Below are 22,999 nucleotides of genomic sequence, written 5' to 3'. Positions count from 1 at the left end.
TCGGCTCCTCCTACTTCCTTTGCACCGGTTCCATCCCCCAGCATGAAGGCCGGCCGAGTGTCCTCTTTAAAACCCGCCCTTTCGGGGACGGAATGAAAAGATTCATTTGATGGCCTCGCTTCAGAGTGTTTGGTAAATAGCGCGTCCCTCTCGGCTCTTGTTCCGCGTGCGGACGGGCTCCGCGGCCAGGCGTAGAACCCGGGCCGTGCCGGGGCTGACCGTGGCTGGCCGCCCCGCACGGTGACTCACGGTTGGCTCTAGCGTGGCCCAGGCGAGGGAGGGTTTCAGCTGGCCTGACTAACGGCGTCTCCTCACTCATTCGCTACGGTTTCCTCTGTCTGGATGAGGGCGCCTGCTGAATGATTGCAATGTGAAGCAATGCCATCGTGTATGGGCGCCCCCTGCTGGTTGGTTCATGTGCTGAACGTATTTAAATTGAAAACAGTAACACTGCAGTGTATCTTATTTTGTCATTATTCATGGTTACAGAACTTGTAAATAGATCTATTATGGAAATTGCATACAGGTAAAGCGCAATGTGCAAGTTGTTAGTTTAGTGTGTGTGTATTATATTGTATCTAACAAACAAGGATAAAATGTGCATGTTTTTATATTCAGTCATCTGAAGATACATTGGATTCACTTGAGCCCTGAATGTAATTAAATTCATTGTAGCCTCCCGACTTGGTGAGGTATGTTGTGCATTAATACTCTCTCTGTACATAGAGCAGTAATACAGCACGACAAGCAGGAGTCCAGGAGGTCTATTTCATTCCTCCTCTCTGCAGACACAGACCAGCAGTCTCTTCTCATTAATCCTGTTATTTACTCCGCAAACAAATGATTTTAAATGCAAAACCTTGCGGGAAAAACGGGGAGAAAAAAAGGGAAAGAAGGGAAGAAGGGAATCCATTTTCATTAAAACAGTTCATGTGTGAAAGACAGTGAGTGCGGGGCTTTAGTGGGTGCGGGGGGTGGGGGAAGTGGGGGGGGGGCTTAGGGGGGGCAGGGTCTAGTCCGACATCCTTATCATCAGCTGAGGAGGAGCAGAGAGGGCCCGTATTGCTCCTGTTATGTAAAGTTAATGAATTCTCTGTATCTCCCCTCTCCTGCGGGGGCTGTGAATTACCACAGAGAAGCGCTGTGATATTTACCCAGGTAGATGATATCCCACAGGCCCCTGCTCCCGCTTCCTTATCGCCAGTGCACTCTTTCTGCTGCCTGTAATTGCTCTGATGTTAAGGAAACAAGTACAGTACCCGTTTCCACCGCCATTATTCATAAGTGGCTGCTGCTGAGAGGAGTGCAGAGGTGCCGGTGGTTGTGGGAAGGTGGGGGCGGGCGCTGCGGCTGCTGGTGTCGTCTTCTCAAAAAAGGCAAGGTTTTGGGCAGTAACCCAACTTTGTCTGAGAGACCATTATAATAATATTGTATACGAGCTGCTTTCCATTTACCCAAAATGCTGTACAGACTAAACGAAACGAGTAACAGATAACACAATATTTGATTAAAAGCTGCGTAAACAAACATGAAACCAAAACAAGGAAGGAATTCTGTGTACCTGCTGCATTTCATTCCAAATCTTTGAATGTTGTAGCGTATGGTGTCTGGCGTATGTAAGGGGTGTGTGATGCATTGGCTACTGTTGTTCTCCTGCTCCGTATCAGTCAGAGACCTTGGTGTGCGGCGCAGGTGTGGTGTGCGCGTTAGGGGCGCATGCTATCGCTGCTTGGGTTTTACTGGGAGAGGGCAAGCAGAAGGGAGGGGAAGGCAAAACAGCCCTGGGGGAGGAGCTGCCTCCCTGGGAAAATGAAGGCAGTCTGTAGCGGAACAGCGCCTGTGACATGAGGTCAAGATGGCTGAAGAACTGCGGCTTCACGGTGACAAGTATAATAAAAATAAGTGTGTTTCCTGAATTTATCCCTGATATGTCAGAAATTGTGTGTGTGTGTCTGTGAGTGAGAGAGAGAAAGAGAAAGAGGGGGGGGGAGGGGAGGGCGAGAGCATTGTAACAAACAACTTGTCATAAAAAAAACGTCCCTTTTCCTTCCCGCTGCTAAGGAGGTATTTAACATGCTTCAGAGACATGGTTGCAGTGGCTGTCTCATTCAGCTTGCCTCCCCTGGCAGTGGAAGAGACGGCGTTCTAATTAACACTCCCACTCACCTGAATATAAACATTTATTTATCCATCTTCTGCACACATTGAGTGAAGAGTTCTGACTTCATCCTTTGATAGCTCTGATTTACGTGCATCCCTTTCATGCCCCCTCTGTATTTCATCAGTTCAGTGCTCAATCACATTCTATATAATGTGATCCTGTATAATTCATTTTACATCCACAAATGTCTGATCATTAAAATACCCAAACAAATATGTTCATAATGCAGAGTGTACAGCATAGGTCTCCTTAATTAAAAATAAACAGGAATTTTCTATATTTATTTATGAATCTGTCATTTTTCCCAGGAGACAGAGTCTGTAGACCCTGCCAGAGAGAGAGGAACCAAAATGACTCACTGCCGCGTCTCCACTAAAATGAACACTTTTAAAAAAAGACCATTTCAACATTTACAGACACTTTTAATCTGGTTTATTTTCTAACTCAGGAGACAGTTATGAAAATGAGCTCTGACGTCAGAACGTTCTACTGTTCCACACGTGCACAAAAACTATGACCGACTCGTGACATAAACTAAACAAGTCAGGAGACTTAATGAAGCCGCGGTGTTCTTGGGCTGATACACTTCCGGACTCACTGAATCATACAAAGTGCCCGAGTGCACGTTTTTCGCGCTGACGCTGTCATTGATTTGTGCGCACTGTCATCTTCAGAACCCTGAGTCTCACCCAGTACTCAAGCCTGTGGAACATTCAGAACAGCTGGGATGGCCCTTGGGAATCGCCTGACTCTGCCTTACAGTTGATTATGCTGATATTGATTTTTGCCTCAAACTGGCTGTGGCAAAAGAATGCATAACATTAAGTGACTCGTGGAAGTTTAAGAAAAATCTCGTCTCCATAATTTTGGAGAAAACCGGTCCCTGTCATCTTGCATGGCAGCAGACAGTGAAGGTGCTATTGTTGATATTTGTGTTGGAGGGATAGTAAAATTATGGTCCTTTTTGTTAAATGACAGCTCCACTTGAGTCCAGAGTAACGTTAGGGACTCTGTGTGTCTGCCTCGTACTGTGAAATGACAAATTATCTGCTAATTTCACACACGTAATGTTCTAGTTACACGGAGAAACCGGCCAAGTCCTTTGTCCCCCTCCAAGTTTCTTATCTCTCCGGTGATAAAGGACTGGATTAATTCAACACATTCAAATCCCTACATTGGATCATAATAAGTATTGCATGCTGTTTTTTCTTTCTTTTTTACAACCAAACATAATTTAAGGAGCCCAAATAACTGACCATACTGTGTTTGTGAAGAAAAGACTAACAATTGCATTCAATTTGAGTCAAAGTTAAAAACAAATCTTGGCCATAGTATCGATATAAAAGCAATACCAGGGAAAATATAAAAAACAATTGTCTGTATATATCCTATTGAATAACAACATTTTAGTCACTCTGGTTGAGAACATATGCTAATTGAAGGTAATTATCAGATATAAGATTCAATGTAATATATTCAATCATCAAAGACTGCCTTTGCTTTTCCTTTTTAAAACTACAGTTCAATAAAGTAGATCGTATTTAATAACTACAACTGCTGAGCAGATTTTGACATGGTTATCTCTCTGGTAGGTCAGTCAGTATGTCTTTCTGTCTTTATCTTGGGCCTGGGATCCCCATTGTACCATCTCCCAATTATTAAACCTTAGGAAGTATGAAATTAATTTATTTATATTGCATATTTTTGGCATATGCATTCCGATGTCGACAAAAACTATGTTAGTCAGCCACAATGGTAGGGCGGTGATAGACGCAGCTGTATTTCATGATGGAAACAGTTCTTTTTTGATCATTCAGAAAGCCCTTTTCATTACATTCAGCCTGCTCGCCGGACGTATCGATTGACTACCGTTGAAAGGACTGGATCTTTTCCATACAGTCCTCTGAGGAGAGAAGTGGAGGCGGTGAAAGGACAGACGACACGGCAAGCATATGGGAGGGGGGGGAGAGGTTAAATAAATGCAGATGCTTATCTAAAGCGGAGTGGAGTGATCCATAAAAAAAACAAATGTCAAATTAATGCGGCTGTCACCATACCCAGTCAATTAATAACCCTGCTTGGGTCGGGCGTGTAATGGAGCTGCAGATTTATCAGGCTCCGCTTAATGCTCCTGCGCTGGGGCAGCCGGCCCCATTTGTCAGTCATTAGAGTGCCGCTCTTTCCCCTGCTATTCTAACTTTGACCGTTTCCCCGCTCCCTTTGGTTCCTTTAATGCACATAAATGTCACATTAAAGGACATGAAAGTTTGTTTCAACTTGCGCAATCAATCCTGTGTGTGTGTGTGTGCGTGCGTGTGCGTGTGTTATAACATTGCTTCAGACAGCGAGAGAGAGAACAAAGGAGTGAAGGAACATTTGATTCTGGGATTAAATGAAATATCCATGGATTTACTGCATTGCTGTATTTATCAATAAAAAAAAGTACTTGTCAGGCCTGTTATGAAACGAAATTACAATGCTCACTCAGGCACTTTTAAAAAAAAAAAGAAAGGTTTGTAAATGTCTTCACAACCAAGTGCAAGACTCCTGAACAAACTCCTATTATCCCAGTTTTATCACCTACACGATTCTTTATTTGACCTTGTTTTTCACACCTTGACTCAAAATAATGAAGACTAGTCAAATAATCACTGCACATGAATGAAAACCCATATAGGGTCCATATAGTTTTTGCTTTATCTTCACATCCATGTTACCAGGATTCTTTGGGCCATGTGCAAGAAACAAACAAGCAAAGAAAAAAGCTTTCTTTGTTCCAAAGCCAGTCGTTTTTGTTTTCACACAAAACTTTGATTTGCCATTTCGCAAGATTGTAGGCTTTAAAAATTTTATTTTATTTTTTCTCCTCTGGAGGGCTGGACAAAGCATATGCCAAAGTAGAGAAGAAAAATACCTACATTGAGTGCATACAGTGTGTCACACTTTCCTGTAAATAAGGCCGGGCTTCTTTTATACCTTTCGGTTGAGCAATGACCAGTGAGCATCACTCTTGCCACCACATTTGGCACTAAGCCTTCCACCATTAATAATTCGTGAGATGATATGTCTGAGATGGATAATGATTCTTCCTGTTTTCTGTACGTTCTGGTCCTTCACCAGCTTGCGGAGAGCTGGAGAACAGGCTCCCCCTTCAGATATCCATATGTAACGCCCTGTGGCTGCCTACACTTTCACCATTGATCACACTCACAAGTTCACTACACATCCTCGGACGATTTCATTATCTGACGTTAGGGAAGGTGGACCACACCTGATTACAATCACCTTATCGAGAACACTGATCTACTTCCTGTTGCACCAGTCGCTGTGTGGTAATCAAAGACACCAATTTAAACAAGACTTCAGTCTTATTGGAAGTTCCATTCCAATGGTCTCTCCTCTAATGGCCCATGTAAGGTAAAGTCTCCCTACATCCTCACACCCAGGAACTGGGTTACAGCACCAGCTCTATGAAAGTATGCATGAGACCGAGCTGCCGACATTCAATTTGCTGCAGGGATGAAATCTGAAATAAAATATATCCTCACTGGCCAGAATTGAAGTTATATTTTGTGTATGAGTTCAGCTTTTTACAAAATGGAATACTGGCAAAAATCATGCAGGATATATCAATCTGGAAACTGCTACTAAGATATTGTTGTTTGCTTACACTGTACAGGCTAGCAAACATTATATATCATACAATAAATATGTCAAAAAGAATGCATGCAATTTTTTTTTCAGTGTAACATAAAAAGGCACGATTATCTTTTGTTCCTACAGTTTACAGTGCGGTTTTGCTGTTTTCTCTGCCTAGTAGCTGAGCTAAAACAGTGAAACAGCCTGCGCGCCTGTAAAAAGCATTGCATAGATTTTTGGGATCTAGGGAGACTTGCCGCATGACCTCCGTTCTCTCTTGAATAAGGAACTGAAAACTATTTCAGACAGCCTATTGAAAACTGTCTTGATCAGAACCTCATGGGTGACAGGTACAGCAGGATATAACAACCCAGCTCGTGGAAGAACTCAAGACCTTCCGATATGCGACTGCACTAAGTACCTGGATCAGCAGGAAACCTCCCTTGGAACAAAATTATTATAAAAGAATGAAGATCATTTCATTGATTTTCCTGTCTTCTGTGCATCACACTGTAGCGCTTATTGGAATTCACTGCTGTTGTCGTTGCCACGGCGAACCCAGGGTTTCCTTTAGGACTGTATATATTTACTGTCGATACTCCTGTATTAGGGGCATAACGATGCAGTACGTGCAGGCTTAATTAAAAAAAAAAAAGTATTAAGGCACAAACCGACATGTTACAATTACCACTGTAATAATATGAACATGCTCCAGTAAACTCACATTTATCTTGCTGTAGTCATGCACGTTTTAATCTGGCCCTGCTGTTGAATGAATAAAGGCTGTGAAGTATATTGCTTGTACTTATAAAATGTGTAAAATGTAGTGTATTGATTGCTCCTCCTTTAATGATTTGGACTTTTATTTTGTATACATGTAGAGTTTGTCAGCTTCAGTTGCCCGTTCCTCTTAGCAGAATTGAGATTTTTTATCAGCCTGTTGAACCCCATATTAAATTCCCTATCAGTTCCCATCCCTTCGCCTTAACCTGGGTGCTCAGCGTACAGTGGGCTTATGCCTGCTTGGTCTTCTCAGATTTTTGTGGGAATTGGCTTCAGACATAATGGCACCTGAGTATCTAAGTCTTCCATCCCAACTTTAAGTACTAGTCTTCAACCTTAAACAAACTGAATCCAAAAACAGTTTTTAGTGGTTTACTCATATACAGTTTGTGATGACGGAGGTTTTGGAGTTGTGTGTGAGGAAAAAAGAGGTGACTGTAGAAGCGATAATTAGAGAACATCCTCAAACGTCGGTTCCACTAGCTTAGAATTCTTTCCCCCTGTTATGCAATCTGGCACTTTAATACCCTCTGGCCCAAATGACAATTTTCTGCTATGCTAGGGCTGCTTCAGAGGAATTGCTTATGTAAATAAAGGGGATAAAATATTTGAGCAATTAAATTCTAAAAGTAATTAAAAAATAGTGGAATGGTAATGCTTTTCAGCCAAGATATGGACTATGCTCTTATTCATATTTCCCCTCAAATGTATTAAAAAGTTTGCGACCTGGGAAAATCCTTTATTATTATCTTGCCTAAAATATGATCTTTGATGTGCTGAATGTTGACTGTGTTTGACCTTGTGAGCTGTATGGTTTTTATTCCTCGGTAGTGAAGTTAAACAGAAAAAGTTAGCTCACCATCACTGACTTATGGGTGAACACCAACCATATGTTGTGCGTTTGAACATTTAGGGTACAATTTACCAAAATGTGTAAAAAGCTGCAGCAGAAAAGGCGGTCCTAAGGGCATTAAAAAGCAGTAAATTGTATTTACTTTGTGGTTTCGGTCGGCTCAACTCAACATTAAGAGCCCAAGCTCAATGAATGGGGATCATGCCTTTGGGAACCTTCACTGTGGTTGTGTAAGCTATTTTTCAGCCTTGTTACAATCTCACTGGGCCTCGGATAGGATATTGTAAATGGGACAGATTAAGTATTTTGCTGAGTTTACCAAAGCCCATGTTAAGGAAAGGCCTTACATTCTACAGGCCTTAGAAAACCAAGCACACACTCTTGCTTCTGGCGCTCAAAATATTGTTTATATCTCTTGCTTTGTATGCAGTTGTACAGTAGCAATAGGCAAAATATGTCCTTCCCATTAAAATACTAAATCTGCATGTACCAGCAACATTCAGGGACACGATCACAGAAAAAATGTATTCAAATAATTACCATCATTTGCTTCTCTGAACTGCTGCGCATCAGTACAAGTTCACGTGATTGTAGACAGACATACAAAAACGAATATTAGCCCTTTAATAGAAGAGTCACATTATCCGTGTACGCCATAGATCATACGTACTGCCGCAAAATGTGAAAATGTTTTAAAAGGTGCCTGCACCCCAAGTGATGTGCCTTTATCGACAATAAGTACATTACATCTGGGAGAAGAGGAATCCCATGCGTTTAATGTGTTTCCTTTATGCGATCATCCATGCATTACAGACGCATTTAAAGGGTTCGGGGTTCCATCTGTGTGAATTATAACCAGCTTAGTAGGCCTTGTCCATCCGTAAATGGCAGATAAGTCTCAGTATTCCATGAATTGGTGACATTATGATTTTCCACAGCCGACAGGGCAGCTGGGGCTGAGGAGAGATCGGATCTTTGGCCAGTTAAGGAAAGGATGCTTTTGACAGCTGAGTGTTGGCTTTGTGTGTGTGTGTGTGTGTGTCTGTGTGTGTGTGTGTCTGTGTGTGTGTGTGCGTGTGTGTGTGTGTGCGTGTGTGTGTGTGTGTGTGTGTCTGTGTGTGTGTGTCTGTGTGTGTGTGTGTGTGTGTGTGTGTGTCTGTACATACATGTGTATGCTTGCATTGGGCTGCCTTTAGTAATCCCAGATTTGTCTATGTGTGCACTGGCAATAATAAAATAAAAAACCGATCAACAGATGGAGATGTGTGCCCAGCTGAGGGGAAAAATAAAAACATTTTCCTTTTTTTACTTTCCCCATCCCCGATTTATCTAAATCTCGTCTCGGTGGTGACGATGGGAGAGAGGAGGAGAGAGAAAGCTCAGACCAGATGCACAGCAAATCTGTTTATTCTGCACAATTTGGCATCGCGCACAACAGACTGCTGAGTGGCTGGTGATGTAGCGGATCCCCATTAAAACCAAATTTACCGCTACCTTAGGAGCCCCGTCGCGTTACGTGTGCCCCCCTCCCCCCACCCCCCCCTTCTCCCCGGTTTGCTCTCATTTGTCCTTTCCTGCGCACGATCTGTTCTTCCTCTGGCAGCTGTCAAAGAAGCTGTCAGTTGCTCATTACGGACCCAAATGGCGGGAGAAGGGGGCCTCGGAGCGTAACCTTGGCTGCCCGGAGATTCCCCAGCAGGCCCGGCCCCACCCCCTCCAGGCCTCTAATTGAAACGAGCCTGTCGGCGAGCCCGGAGCCACCGATAGCGCGCGAGTGAGGGATGATTGACAGCGACGGCCCCGCGGCCCCGGCCGGGGGCTCGGGTCAAGGCCGCGCCTCCCTTTCATCTTCCGCCTCTCGGCCTTCGAACCCGAGCTCGCCCCGCACGTTTCCTTCTGAGGCTGCTGCAGTCGGCCGGTCGGCCAATTGCCACTGAGGAGCGGGCTACGCATCACTGAGTGAGTTTGTTATTCTGAGAAACTTGGAGTTTCATGAGGTGCTTTGGTGTGGCAAAGGCGCCGAGCTGAACACTGCACAAATTTTACAGTGTGATAGAGTAGTCCTACGTCTGTGCGGAGCCAGTAGCTGTGGAGTAACACTAGTCTACTATGAGCTCCCTAACCATTTATATATAACCTCAGAGTTATGGACTGAGTGGTCTAGGTGCGACTCCTGAAGTACCATAATCAATTATGCCTTTTCAGGCTCCATATTATAAAACACATTGTTTGTTATTATTATTATGTGTTATTATCGCAGATGCAAAAAAATATTGAGTGAGCATTCATTAAATCGATAAAAACTGAAAATATGTAAGTTCCTCTATAGCTGCCTGTTGGGTCTAGGATCTAGTTTTAAGGGAGTGATGTTGTGTAACAAAAACAATGATACCTTAAATGGCATTTTAAAAAATGTATTCCCGAAGTATTGATTAATTAGCCTCACTGGAAGCAGTTCACGTTGAGCTGGGTTGTCAGAAGCTGCTTGCTCCTCAGAAGACTGCTGTTTTTTTTTTCCAATGTTGCCCTCCCTAATTCCACGTCTACAGCAAACTTTATCCCTGGCTTACTTTGAACTCACAGTCTGGCCTGTGTACTGCTTTGCTCTTTTCTCGGTGGGTTCCCTATAATTGACACGCATCCATTCTTCAAGATATTTCAGCTGAAATCTTCAGCTGTTTTTAGCAAGACAGGTAGCACTCTTTAACAGCTATCCACAGCTGACAAGCTGTTAGGCCTATTTTTATATCTTTCGGGAAGCAAACATTTTTTTAAAGTAATGATTTTATATCCTGTGTACATTCCATGATACTGTATTTCAGCTTAGTTTGTAAAGTTTTCATTTTTGAGTGTGCAAGACAAGCAAAATTTTTATGCTATTATTTTATGCTGCAGCATTCAGAGAGCCAACAAAGAAAAAAACAAAAGTTTTAATGAGATTCCGCTTGTGGCTTGTTTTATTACTGGCTATTAACTTATAAAATATGTACCGCTACAAAATAAGAGCCTGTTTAAAAAATAAGGCTAGTGCAACGCAAGTAACTTTTTCAGCAAATTTTTCACTTACAACCTGCAATTGCTTTGTAAAAACTTGTAGACCACATTGACAGAACTGCCTGTTCAAGGGTGAAATGCTTGTAGCTCAAATCACATTGGCTGTTGAATGTCCAAATTCTTCATGAATGAAATAAATGTACTCGGGTTCACACACACACGCACACACACACACACACACACGCGTATGAAAGCACTAGCTTTCATTTTAAAACAAATAGACTACCATTCCAAAATCTAAACGGACAATTATACGGTATTGGAATATGGCAGCTGCATAAAAATGTATAATCCCCTCAAGCCACAGGTCCCGCCCCCTGGGTTTGGCCCTCGCTCGGACAGCCGAAGCCAAAGCGTGTAAACAGGTAGCTCTTGTGCGCGGGAAGATGCGGGAGAGACATGCAGCTCAGCGCCGGGACCGCATACGCCCACGCCTATTCGGTTTGAGCTCGCACCCCCGGGGGCGGGGCGGCCGTTTTAAAGCCAGCCCATCGCGGCGCGTGTGGCCGTCTCCGGCCCGGCCTCATTTATTCAACGCACGCCCGGACCGCGCAGCCCCGCCGGGCAGCGGAAGGTCGGGGTGAGGGATTGTAAACACGGCTGGGCGGCTCATCCATTTCAGACGGCGGGAGAGCGTGGGGCCGCCATGCGACGTCGGGCCACGGGGCCCGGAGACAGATAAGGGCCCGTATCTGGAACCTGTGGCTCGTTGTCCCTAGTTTCAGCGCGTAATAACTGATAATAGCGCTGCAGGTTGGTTTTATTTTCAGGGTAATTCAATGACCTACCACCAAAAGACAAATGAGGATTTTCTCTCAGGTTTATCTTTGGTCATCCATTAAGAGAGTATGGGGGGAATTTAGGTGAATAAAGTCAGCCTTCCAACAAATGATTCCTACGTTCACAGCATAGTTTGGAGACTTCTTTGGAAAACTAGCCGTGATGCACTTTTAGGTTTCCTTTCTCTGACCCCATATTCACACATTATTCTGTTCATAGTATTAATTGTATTGTTATGAGCATGGCATTATATGGAGTCCTGATTAGTATGAATAGTTGATTGATAAGTGGAGAGAGAGCCTGGGAAAACATAATGATATGCCCTGTTGCTGTGGAAACTTCATGCTTTGGTCTTCCTGTGCCACACGGCCTGCTGTGATATCACTCCAGGAAGTCCCTGCATGGGGTAGGAGTTAAACCTTTCCTTTTCCTCCTTTTTGAAAGACAGCTAGTCTGCTGCTTCTGAGGACAGACCACTGGAGAATCCTTCCAAAAATATATTCTAGCGGTCAAAGCGCCTCACCACTTGGTAATTTGGTCTTGTTTACAGGCACAAATCATAGAGGCCTTGTCAGCCTTACGAAATGCATTTTAGTCTTGGGGTCAAGTGTCAAAGGTCACTAATGTGAAAACTCCTTGCCTGCAGCTGCCGATAGCGCTCTTTGTTTTATGCTTGTTGACGGGTGGCCAGGAGAAACCGAGCCAGCCTAATCTGATATGACGACCGTGTTAGCAGCGGTCAAAGGTAGTCGGGTCCATGTGACAAAGCTGCCAAGGAAGCCTCCTCGAGTCATTTTTTCACTCGACACTGAAAAGTTTAGTTGGTGCACTGTTCTCACATAATGCACTGCATTGTCTATTAATAGCTATAATTGGTTTACTAGAAGGGAGAGATGTCCACTGCCGCTCGTTAGAATGGAAAATTATACAATCAATTTAAATATTTACAGCTAAAATGCATGTTTTTTGTTCGCAGGGTTTTGTTGCCTGTTTTATAGCCTTTCCCAGCCTGCCATGCTTTCTGAAGATTTGCCTTTGTGTTGTATCATCTTTGTAGTTTCTGGACATAAAAGAAGCAGCCGACAAAATATATAACAGACATATTTTTGTGCTTTGAATCTTCAGCCTAATTTAAAAAAAGCTCCCGCATTGTGAAAATCTACAGAGCAAATTACTCTTGACATTCAAAGATAAAAGGACAGAAAAAAATGGGTGTGGGGAAGAGTGTGTGAGGAGAAAAAATGAGAGAAACAGTTCCTCTCAGCAGCGACAAAGATTTCCATGTAACTGTGATTTGACTGGACAGTCATTCACACCTCAAGCTGTAAACCTTCCAGGTCTTTCTCATACTTACTTAGATTCACATTTCTTCTGCTGTTAGACTTTGAAAACAAAAGGCTGGAGAGTGGGGGACCTAGAGACATCACAGTCATTCTTATTGGCCTTCATACTGGCAGGGACATGTCATTTGTGAGGCTAGTCCTTCATTCTCACACCCAGAGGCATAAAAACCAAAAGCACTGTTTTCATTTGCAATTATATATTGACCTCTTTATGGTGTGATTCATACCTACAAGGTTAAGAGGACGGACCAACCACAGTTTGCTATTTTTTCAAATAACACTGCAAAGTCCATGGCTGTTCGGTGCATGCAATTCCATCCATACATTCTTTGACCCATATTTAAACTCACACTAGGCCCATTAGGGGACCAAGGCATCTTGAGGGGGCCATATTATAAAATCAATCCAGTATTGTTCCACCAACAAGGTTCAGCCACCAGACCTTCTGCTTCAACTTTCTTTCCTTTGTACCATTTTTGCTTCAAGGTCTATTTTACTTGCTGCTAAGTCTTAATAATACATGTTAAGGTGCACTACTCCTTGGTATGGCCTGGACCTCAGGTAAGAGGAGATGGAAGGTTTTTTTTTGTTGAGGTGAGAAAGCTCACAGAGATAGAGGCATTGATGATAACGGTTTAATTCCATCTTAAAAATTAGAGGTAAAATACGGAGACACTACCTTACTCTGTACGCTTCCAGGTCATTTGCCAACCTTGATTACTGTTTGTGACCCTGGATCTAGAGTGCGGAAGGCATGGCTACCTGCGCGAGCAGAACACCTGATGAGGAAATAAGAGGCTGTGATCTACGAAAGGTCAGTGAGTAAATCAAACACTGGCTGAATCGGCTTGGCTTAATTCATTGTGTCCGTGAGTGAATAATGAGCCGACTGCAGAAGGTCAACTGATAGCATCTGAAGAGGGGAAGAATCTGAGAGTGGGAGGAGTGGAAAAAAGGATGAGAGTACCTCAGAGCTTGTCACAAAGTTTGATCAAAGTCTTTTTCCGGAGGAAAGAAGAGAGGGGAAGCGAAAGGAGCGGAGGAGGGAAGGGTAAGCGCGTGTTATTTTCTCCTGCGTGAGACTAGCAGCGACACGCACACCTTTGAGTGGATACGTCTGTGTGTGTGTGCATGTGTGTGTGTACGTGCGCTGTGGCTTGTTTGACTCCAGCTTTCCATGTGTGGGCTATTAAGGCTGTTTGAGAAACTCAGGAACTGAAACTGGCATCAAAGAGCAGATGAATTCCAGACTGTCGTTTTGAGCCGGGAGGACGTACAGTCTGAAATGAGCTCAGCGTTATACTATTCCACATTCAATGTCTCTCAGAAACCATACATGCAAGAAAGCTTCACAAATGGCATTACCTTCCTTTCAAGTACAAGGCCGCATATCCTTCCCTGACTCCCTCATCCCCCTTGTGATTTGTGTCATGCTGTGTGTATATATATATATATATATATATATATATATGTGTGTGTGTGTGTGTGTGTATTAGAATACCTAAAATGCTTACATCAGTACTCAGAATAGAAATGTACAGGTCTTCTTGGGAATCACAGTACAGTGAAACCTGCCTTGGTAGTCAACATTGTATGGCAGCCACCTGTCTATGATGGTCATTTTTGGCACTTTGGTATTTTCATTTTTCACTACATATTACCTGCATCACAGTCACCTGCACAGCACAGCACAGCACAGTCAGTGTCCATGCTGTTGCTGTCCTACAGGGGCTTTATTGATCCATGTATGTCCAATAGTCAAAGCTGAGTTTCACAAATCTTGGTTTATGAGGAGGATAGTTTTTGTGGATTTTTGTTCTTTTTTAAAATGAAATTGTAAATCAGTAAGAGTAATCCTGGCATGAATTGTGTTATCTTTATCATTTTATGTTCTTTGATTTTTAAAATATTTTTAAAACAACTCATGAAATCGGGTGACAACCACAGTGAATTTGTATTTAAGGGCATGATGCCGTCACCTCCGCCACATCGTGGATCGTATTCTTACTCTCTGAAAGTCACTTGTATCGGTTTTGAAATGACAGCTTGCAAGCCAGTTATGCTGACAATCGACCAAAAAAAATCAATTAGAAAAGTTGATGGAGGCAAAATGGCTCTGAAAAGTGCAGAGGAAATGGGTGTTGGTCGTACACAAATGCAGTGAAGCCTGCCTTAGGGGTCACCTTTGTATACTGGTCACCTGCGCATGGCGGCCATATTTCATCACTCTCCTGGATGGCCCTGTTAGACAGGTTTCATTGTAGGCTGTTTAGTTGCATATATTATACCCTTTTATTTGCATTATCCGTTTAAACAAACATTCTTGAATGCATTCAGAACAAGCAGCTAAGTCCCACAGGTTCACCTGCAGGACCCTATGCCTGATTTGAACGGGCATCCTTCTGGTTACGCATGATCTTTAAAGTCTTTTTCAGTCACTACACCGCTCAGTCACCCCACAGCTGAGGCGCCGGGACGCAAAGTTTGGGGAGTGGAGGGGTGTTCATTACATCCCTATTTACTCCCCGGCCCTTTTCAGCTTCTTTATTTTGAGTGCAATAAGAAAGCGCTTCACTCAAGAACCCGTGACCAAGCCCGCTGAGAGGAGAGCGTGTTTCAGCTGAAGCCTGGCAGAGCAGGAGAGCTCCAGGAGTGATGAATTTATATTTAATAACAGCTGGTATCAAGGGGGAGGGAGGGATCCTTTTTCATTACCCCCCCCCCCCCCACCACCACCACCACCACCAACACCCACCCACCCTCCTCCCGCTTTATTGAGGTAATTGATTTCTCAGTGGTAACAAGGTATCGACCAAATGAAAGATCCCGCAAAGACGAGGGCTTCGATTTAAAAGCAAGCAAGAAGGAAAAAAAAAAGAAAAGTCAATGCCTAACCAGTGGCCTGGACATTTATTATACAGAGAGAGGTATCATTACCCCTGTACAGCAGTCACACTGCACTGTTCACACTGAGTTAAATTGGAAAAAAAGTGGACAGCTATTTGGAAGCTTTTTGTGCAAAGCTTATTAAAGATTAAATACACTTTGGTTATCATTTCTGTTTGGGATATGATGTGCAGCTTGTTGGAATAGTATTAATAAAAAAGAGAAAGCATAGTATGGTAGGCAATATATTTTTATGACTTTTTATCAAAAGTGAATGGTTAAGAGGTTTGGGGGAGAGCGCGTAATGCAGCTGCAGCCTTTTGCGTTTTTTTTCCTTAAGGGACTGGTGATGTACATACCAACACTGTTCCTCATTTGCTTTCAGGGAATTTGGTGAACGCCGCGTTCAGAGTTTGTGAAAAAGGGGACACTTGCCACTTGAATTCAATTGTGAGTCAGGACTAATGCTGATGCCTGTGTTCCTGCATATTCCCCCGTGGCAAATCATGAACAATTCTCTGCACTCTGATTGATCCCCCTCGAGATGACGCTAATCAATATGAACAGTGTATTGAGCCGCTAAATTAATCTTAATGGAGCGCCGTCTCGTATGAAAGGTATTGACGCTCTCTCTCCCCTGCCGTTCTGCGCCAACGCGGCCTCCACGTCTGCACAGACGGGCGGTGGAGCGCAGCGTCTGTTCTGCATCCACCGTTTGATGACGGTTGGGTGAAAAATGAAAGCCTCCTCCTCCTTGCTGCTGTCGGGATATTGATTAATTACAGTGCTATCGGCACCACTTGGTCATATGGATTATTGCTGTGCCGAGCTGCTCGCAGTGTTCGTATTGTTCTGGATCTGCACCTACCCCTGAAAGGGTCTGTCAGTTGGATGGACGCTTTCGGCGGGTCCCATGAGCGGTGTAATTAGCTGTTAACTCTTTCAATTGCAGTCAAGGCCTGAGCCATGTGTGCCATTTGCTTGCGCACAGACTGTTTTGTTCTCTGATGCTAGACATGCACCTAAAAGCAGTCATTTAAACTAATACCTAATGTCATTGGTCTGGATCCAGTCAAGATTGTCCTTTTGACTCATGGTTGAATGCTAACATTTTTGTTTTGTTTGTTTTGTTTTTTTTACCAATGCAGTTTGGCAAGTTCGTTTTTGGTGACTGCTAAACTCACCACACTGTTTGTGAAGAAAGAAAAATAACAACTGGATTGAACTATGAGTGAGGGAAAGTTAGGGGCACATGTTGAATGAGTCCAGGCCATTCTCCCAACAATCAGCTTTAAAGAATATGTCTGAGGAAACATCTTGAATGGATGTAATGAATGTAATATCTGTATGTCTACCATATGAGAAATTAATGCAAGCATCCCTCCTAGAAAAAATTGAAAAGGCACAATGTGCATATTAATTTAATCCATACCTAAAGAAACTGTAGTTAACTGGAAATAAAGTTTAATATATATGAGAACTTATCTTAAGCAACTTTGTTATATATATATATATATGTATATGTATTTTTTTGACTCCAGTTACAATACCTGTCCCTACCTCAATGGAGGAGCAAAGTTCCTGTGGTGGTCACAACACCAAAATTCATCATCATATGCAGTCTATAACTCTTTCCTTTTGTGCTGGTTTTTATTTTTATTTTTTTCTCTTAGGGCTTGTTATTGATGTAATCTGTTTGTATTCAGTATTTGTATTTTGGCTCTTGCTTAGCATAGTTAATTTGCATTAGCGCTTTATTGATTTTGCATATATACTGCTCTGGGAATGTTGTTAGCCAGGTCTGCAGTCACTGTTACTCATGATAATCAGGTGAATGCACTTATGTTCTTCTATGTGGTAAGTCACTCTGGATAGGACTGTCTGTTAAATGAGTGTAATATAATGAAATGTAATTTAATTGTCAATGTCTTAAAGCATGTCTATAAGAAAAAACATTTATTGTCTGTGTTATAATCCTCCTGTAAAGTGTTTTATTTATTTAAAAAAACAAGAAGAATATGGCATTATTTTTATGTGTTCTGGACTAGTAGATTTTAAAGAGCTCCTAATTGGACTTTAATTCATTTGGGCTCTATAAAACTCATACAACATTTCTCTATGATGGAACCAATAGTCTTTGGGGAGATGTTGATTGAATATCACACTGTTTGATGCTAGTCTGAGCTATTTCCTGAAGTGAGGAAGCATGCAGCACAGTGAAATAGCTCGGTGCACGAGAGGCATTATTTAAAACTAATAAGCCATTATGTTTGTTTTTGTTTTTTTTTGTGCTTGTAGAAAGTGCGAGTTGGTATGCAGAATACAGGCTTTAGAGGCTGTTCCGTTTCTTTTCTAGTCACTGTGCGCCTAATCATACATTCTTACGATGGCAAGAGAAGATAAACGGAAGATGTCCTGTCAGCGTTTAACCGGGAGGATGTCTTTCAAACTCTCCTCGCGCACATTCGCAGTGTTCAGGTGAGAAACCCCAGCGGATCGGATCGTGACTGTCACTACCTCCACTGCTATTGCCATGTGACACATGCAGACAGGGAGAAAGCCAGGCTTCACACACATTATTTAACCGTGTATGTGTTATCTTCTCGGTTCAGGAGAGGGCAGAGTTCCTGTTTGAAAGCCCACCCTGGTGTTGGGCACTCAATATGTCGACTAAATTACTTGACTCTTAAGGCACTTAGGGGTGGGAATGAAGTCCAGGAAACTCACACGGAGCAGAGGGTGGCCATTTTGTAGTTGCCTAATCATTGTTCAGCAATGAGAATCTGACCATAACACCTGGTTCCTATCCTTCCAATGATGCGAAGGTCACTTGTATAATATTGCTTGTTAAGCTAAATCTTTTGCAGGGGACAATGGAATTTGTATAAATGAACATAATTTCATTTTCAATTTTCTCATACACAATATAGCTCATTACCAGTATTGTTTTTTTAAGCCTTCTTTGCTCATATTTATCAAGGGGGTGACTATTTGAGGGGCGGTGTAGATTTTTGTCTGACTGTAGAACTATCAGAATTTTATTTTCACTTTTCAATTCAAATCACTCAACTAACTGAAGGGCTCCAGCTCAGCTGTACACTGTGAATGTCAAAAATTCATGAAGTGGCTTCCTGTACATCGCAAGAGATTTTTCATTCTGCTCTGCACACAGGACATGCATCCAGAAACAATTAAGGTGCCAGAAGGACAGATGTATTTGGGCTACATAGCAACCAAAGAAGAAAATATAAAACCTTGAAATGGCAAGTCTAATGCAATTGGATCATAATGCATAATTTCAAAATTGCATTTGTATAATTCCAATTAAAATAAAACGGCTAACTTTCACCTACTAGGTCTGTAGTAATTGCAGGTGCCATTGTTTTTGTGTTAACATTTACAATTACACTATACAATGACTGCTCTCACATGAGGGCTAAAATTTGTAGTTGGTTTCCCCCAGTTGTACTGTGAGATCACACTATATCTTTACTTATCTATCCATCTCTCTTGACACATATGAATTAAGCACCAGCAACAACTGATCCCGTGCTTTTCCACTCTCCTCTAAGGCCTCTGACTGCTTTTCCACCTTCCAGTTTGGGATCTGCCGTTATTTTAGCATGAACCTCAAAGGTAGCCATTCTGTGTAGTAATCAGAATGAGCCAAAATATTTGGACAATGATGGAAGAAAATAAACAAGAACAGTCTAGCTCTGAGGCTATGAGTATTCAGAATAGCATACCATTGGTTAATTATTGTGTAGGACTTTGATTCCATGGGGAAACATGAACAAATGTGTAAATAAGCAGTTCTGTTTGTACATGCAAGGAACCCGCTTTTCTCAACGTATGCAATAACAATCACGCAGCTGCACTCCTGGAGAACCACAATCTGAAATACTCAGCAAAGCAGAAACGTATAGCCAACACTGCTCTGCATTGATGGCTTAGTAGTAACACTAATTGTGATAAACAAAAAGGGAAGATGAGATTCAAAGTCCATCGAAATACAGAGGTACTGAGTCTTTCTTGTGACTTGTGACTAAAGGAAGAATCAAAACTGTCTGTGCCAATGAGAGAATTTCCTCTACTACTTAATAGATTAGGCCAGCGTGCCTTTCATCAGTTGAGTTTTATCACGTCCTCATGTTCATTTAAAAAACACTGGGATAAAAACAGGCTATAGCTGTAAATAATTATGTTAATAAATAATAAGCCACTTCTCATTCAGGAAGCTCCCACAGATCACAGCATGGGCAGGTTTTCTGACTGTACCCCCCACCTCCTTCCACCTTTTGAGTTTATTTATTTATTTATTTATCCAGCAAATGGTGAGTCCTTCCGTATCATAATTTTACAGATATAACTTTTGACCTTTCCTCTTTCGTTTACTCACTTTCTTTGGCAGTTTTATTGAATGTTTTTCCATGGGTCACCTCACTGCACCACATGTAGGCACAGGTAGCTCTGGGCAACATTGTTTCGACTCTGTGAACTTGGGGTGATGACTGGGGCAGTGGTAGGCGTAAAAGGATATTGGAAAGTGCAATGCCTTTTTGAAAGGTTAAAAAAGGCTGAATGTTGAGAAGTATTGTTTTTTTTTTTCTCCTCACCATCTGCCTTAACCTGATTGACAGCGAGGACAAAAATAGTTAATTATGCTGGGTCCAGGGTAAGGCCTTAGTGGCAACTGGCATCTGGAAACTGGAGTGGGAAGGCCTTCATAAGTCACTGAGAAATACAAATGGCCTTATTTTCATTTCATTACTTGCTGATGGATGGTCGCATTTGAAAACATTGAGGAACCACGTGACAATTGATGATTTTAGGAAAAATTAGCTATCAGTAATCAATTTCTATGCATATTCCATGAGGATGCAGTTTCACAGCAGTAATGATTCAGCCTGTAACTTATAGTCTGGATTGTCTAATGATTAGATTGGATTGTGGGGGTGTGTGTGCAGTTTAAACCTTTATTCAGAAACTATGCATTTTTATTGGAAGTAGTTCCAGCAGCCCATTCAGCTCAGACTGTGTGCTGTGACCAAAAGGCAGAGATTGTGTGCTTTGGGAATTGTGATCTACTCTTACTTGATATGGCCATCAGTAACAAATAGAAGTTACATTTGCAACTAACACAATTAAGGATGTAGAAACGCTCAGGCAAAGTAAAGGGCAACTAGACTGGTTCCAAATACCCTTTTCTGTCTGTGTAATATGTCCTATTTTTCTCTATTTCCTATTATCCAGAGTATGGGATTATTACCTTTCATGTTTATTACCTTCCATGTTTATATTTATTATTGGAAGATGTCAATAAGACACCTTGCCTGACAACCTGATTATAAATGGTGCTATACAACATATAGACTGATTTAACATTGATTGGTCGACTTGGATAACAGCTGTGAGAAAAGCTGTGAGTCAGCGCTCATGTCCAAAGCGGTGTGCATGAACTGCAATGGCTCTTTATTGTTCAGACAGCTCACACTTGCTCAAATCGTGTGTCGGGGAAATCTGACACCTTGTCATCCGTTATTAAGTGTAGGATGCCAAGCTTTGACTGAGAGCAGTCAAGGACATCAGGTCCGGCGCTACCAGACAAAATCATTTCATTTATTATCATCCTGAGAAGATCTCAGAAATACAGGCGATCCTGCAACCTTTTCCTCATCTCATGCATTTTGGTTATGAGAAAAGATGAAAACGGATAATCTTACCAGTTCTTCATTGTGATCCCCAGGGTGAGGAGAATGGTGGAGAGTGTAGATGTTTGTATTGATTCATAAGCTCAATGTTCCAGCTATACAGATTTGAGCCTCAGTGCCCAGCAGATAAGGATTTGGGGAAAATGCAAGGAGGCCTTTGCACAAATTAAATCGACTGAAAGTCAGAAGTGCACCAGTTTACTTCTTTGCTATTGTTTAAAAGGTTTCGGTTTTGCTGGACTTGTGTGCCTGAAACTGTAAGTCTGAACAATCACAGTCAGAAGGAATGCAGCAACCTTGATACACTATTTATTTTTCTCTTTCTATGCTGGATGCATAGCAAATTATTATGGCTACTTGCTTTTGCACCATGGACACCGCATAAAAAAGTATGTTGCACGTAAAACAATCTGGGCAAATCATTGTGGCTCCTCAGTAGATCCTGTTATCCTATTAGCATGATTTCTATCATTTTATAATAAAACCACACAACAGCCTATAATAACAAAGATGTAAAAGCATGCTGCATATGGCTGTAAAACCGGGCCAAAAAAAAAAAAAACTTCTACAACGTCAGTGGAAACTGTGTGAATTGATTGTTCAGCACAGTGCAATGGCACCCTCCAGTGGATATAAACAAAAGATCAAAGATTTTCGTGCAACAAAAGGTTCCCTTTATGGTTATGACCCAGGAGAGCCTAGATGCAGTGTGTAACTCAGTACAAGAAAAACCCAGTAGAGCCCACGTACAGTGTGTACTCAGCACAAGAAAAACTCAGTAGAGACCACGTACAGTATGTACTCAGTAGAGGAAAAACCCATGAGAACTTCAGTACAGTATTTCAAGGGGGTTGTTTCTGAGAACTGAGAATAAGAGCGTCTGCCAAATGCCTGTAATGTAATGTAATGTAATTTCATTACGGATCCTATCCTAGTATCAAGTGCATGTATAATAATAATAATAATAATAATAATAGAGAGCCTTTTATTTGTATCAATCAGTTCTCCGGCAAGAGCATTTTTATGTTTGACAGGGTTGAATGAAATTTTAATCACACCCTTTTTCCTCATTAGAAGAACAATAAATGGGTTTGGGAGCAGGAGATTAAATGAAAATAGCTAAACTGGTCAAATGCAAATTCAGTCCTACATTGCTGTTTTTTTTTTTTTTGTTTTTTTTTTTTTATCACAGCGTCAGAAAACTGCTTGTCATGGATAAAAAATAGCTTGGCCACCAGAGACAGGTAAGAAACTGGTATCCAGGATGAAGGGGTGTGGTGGAGACAGAAGTCTTTTGCTTTTGGAGGAATTTGTAGGGCAGGTAGGATGGGCATGGTCTGAGTGTCTGAGCAGGCTGCAGGCCAAATCCCCTCCATACTGTAGCCTACACTCCTTCTATCCTAAGCCTGGTGCAGCTGCAGACCGTGGTCCTTCCATCCCTCCTACTGCATCAAATCAGTTCCCTTGTTGCTGTGTCTCTGTAGGTCTCTCTTCACAATGGTGAGGTTCATGTGTAGCGGGTGTCTCTCGAGCTCAGGCAAATCTCTAACTTGTTACACGTGAGTGGTTCATCTTAGTAAAAACTACATGCAAATTCAGCTCACTTGAAAAGCTATTTGTGTCAGTAAAATTTTTGTCCAATGGCTGAAATTCCCGAGTCTCGGTAGTGCAGTTGTGCATTTTCTATCCTTTACTACTCTGAAAGTGCAACAGAAGGAAACAAGCAATACAGCAGGAAATACAGCAAAAAAAACATGAAAAGAAACCATGGTAGCCTTAAAAAATTAAT

The sequence above is a fragment of the Anguilla anguilla genome, chromosome 13 (assembly GCF_013347855.1).
Source record: "Anguilla anguilla isolate fAngAng1 chromosome 13, fAngAng1.pri, whole genome shotgun sequence".
In the NCBI taxonomy this organism is placed as follows: Eukaryota; Metazoa; Chordata; class Actinopteri; order Anguilliformes; family Anguillidae; genus Anguilla; species Anguilla anguilla.
Note: the sequence above shows the minus strand (reverse complement) of the source record.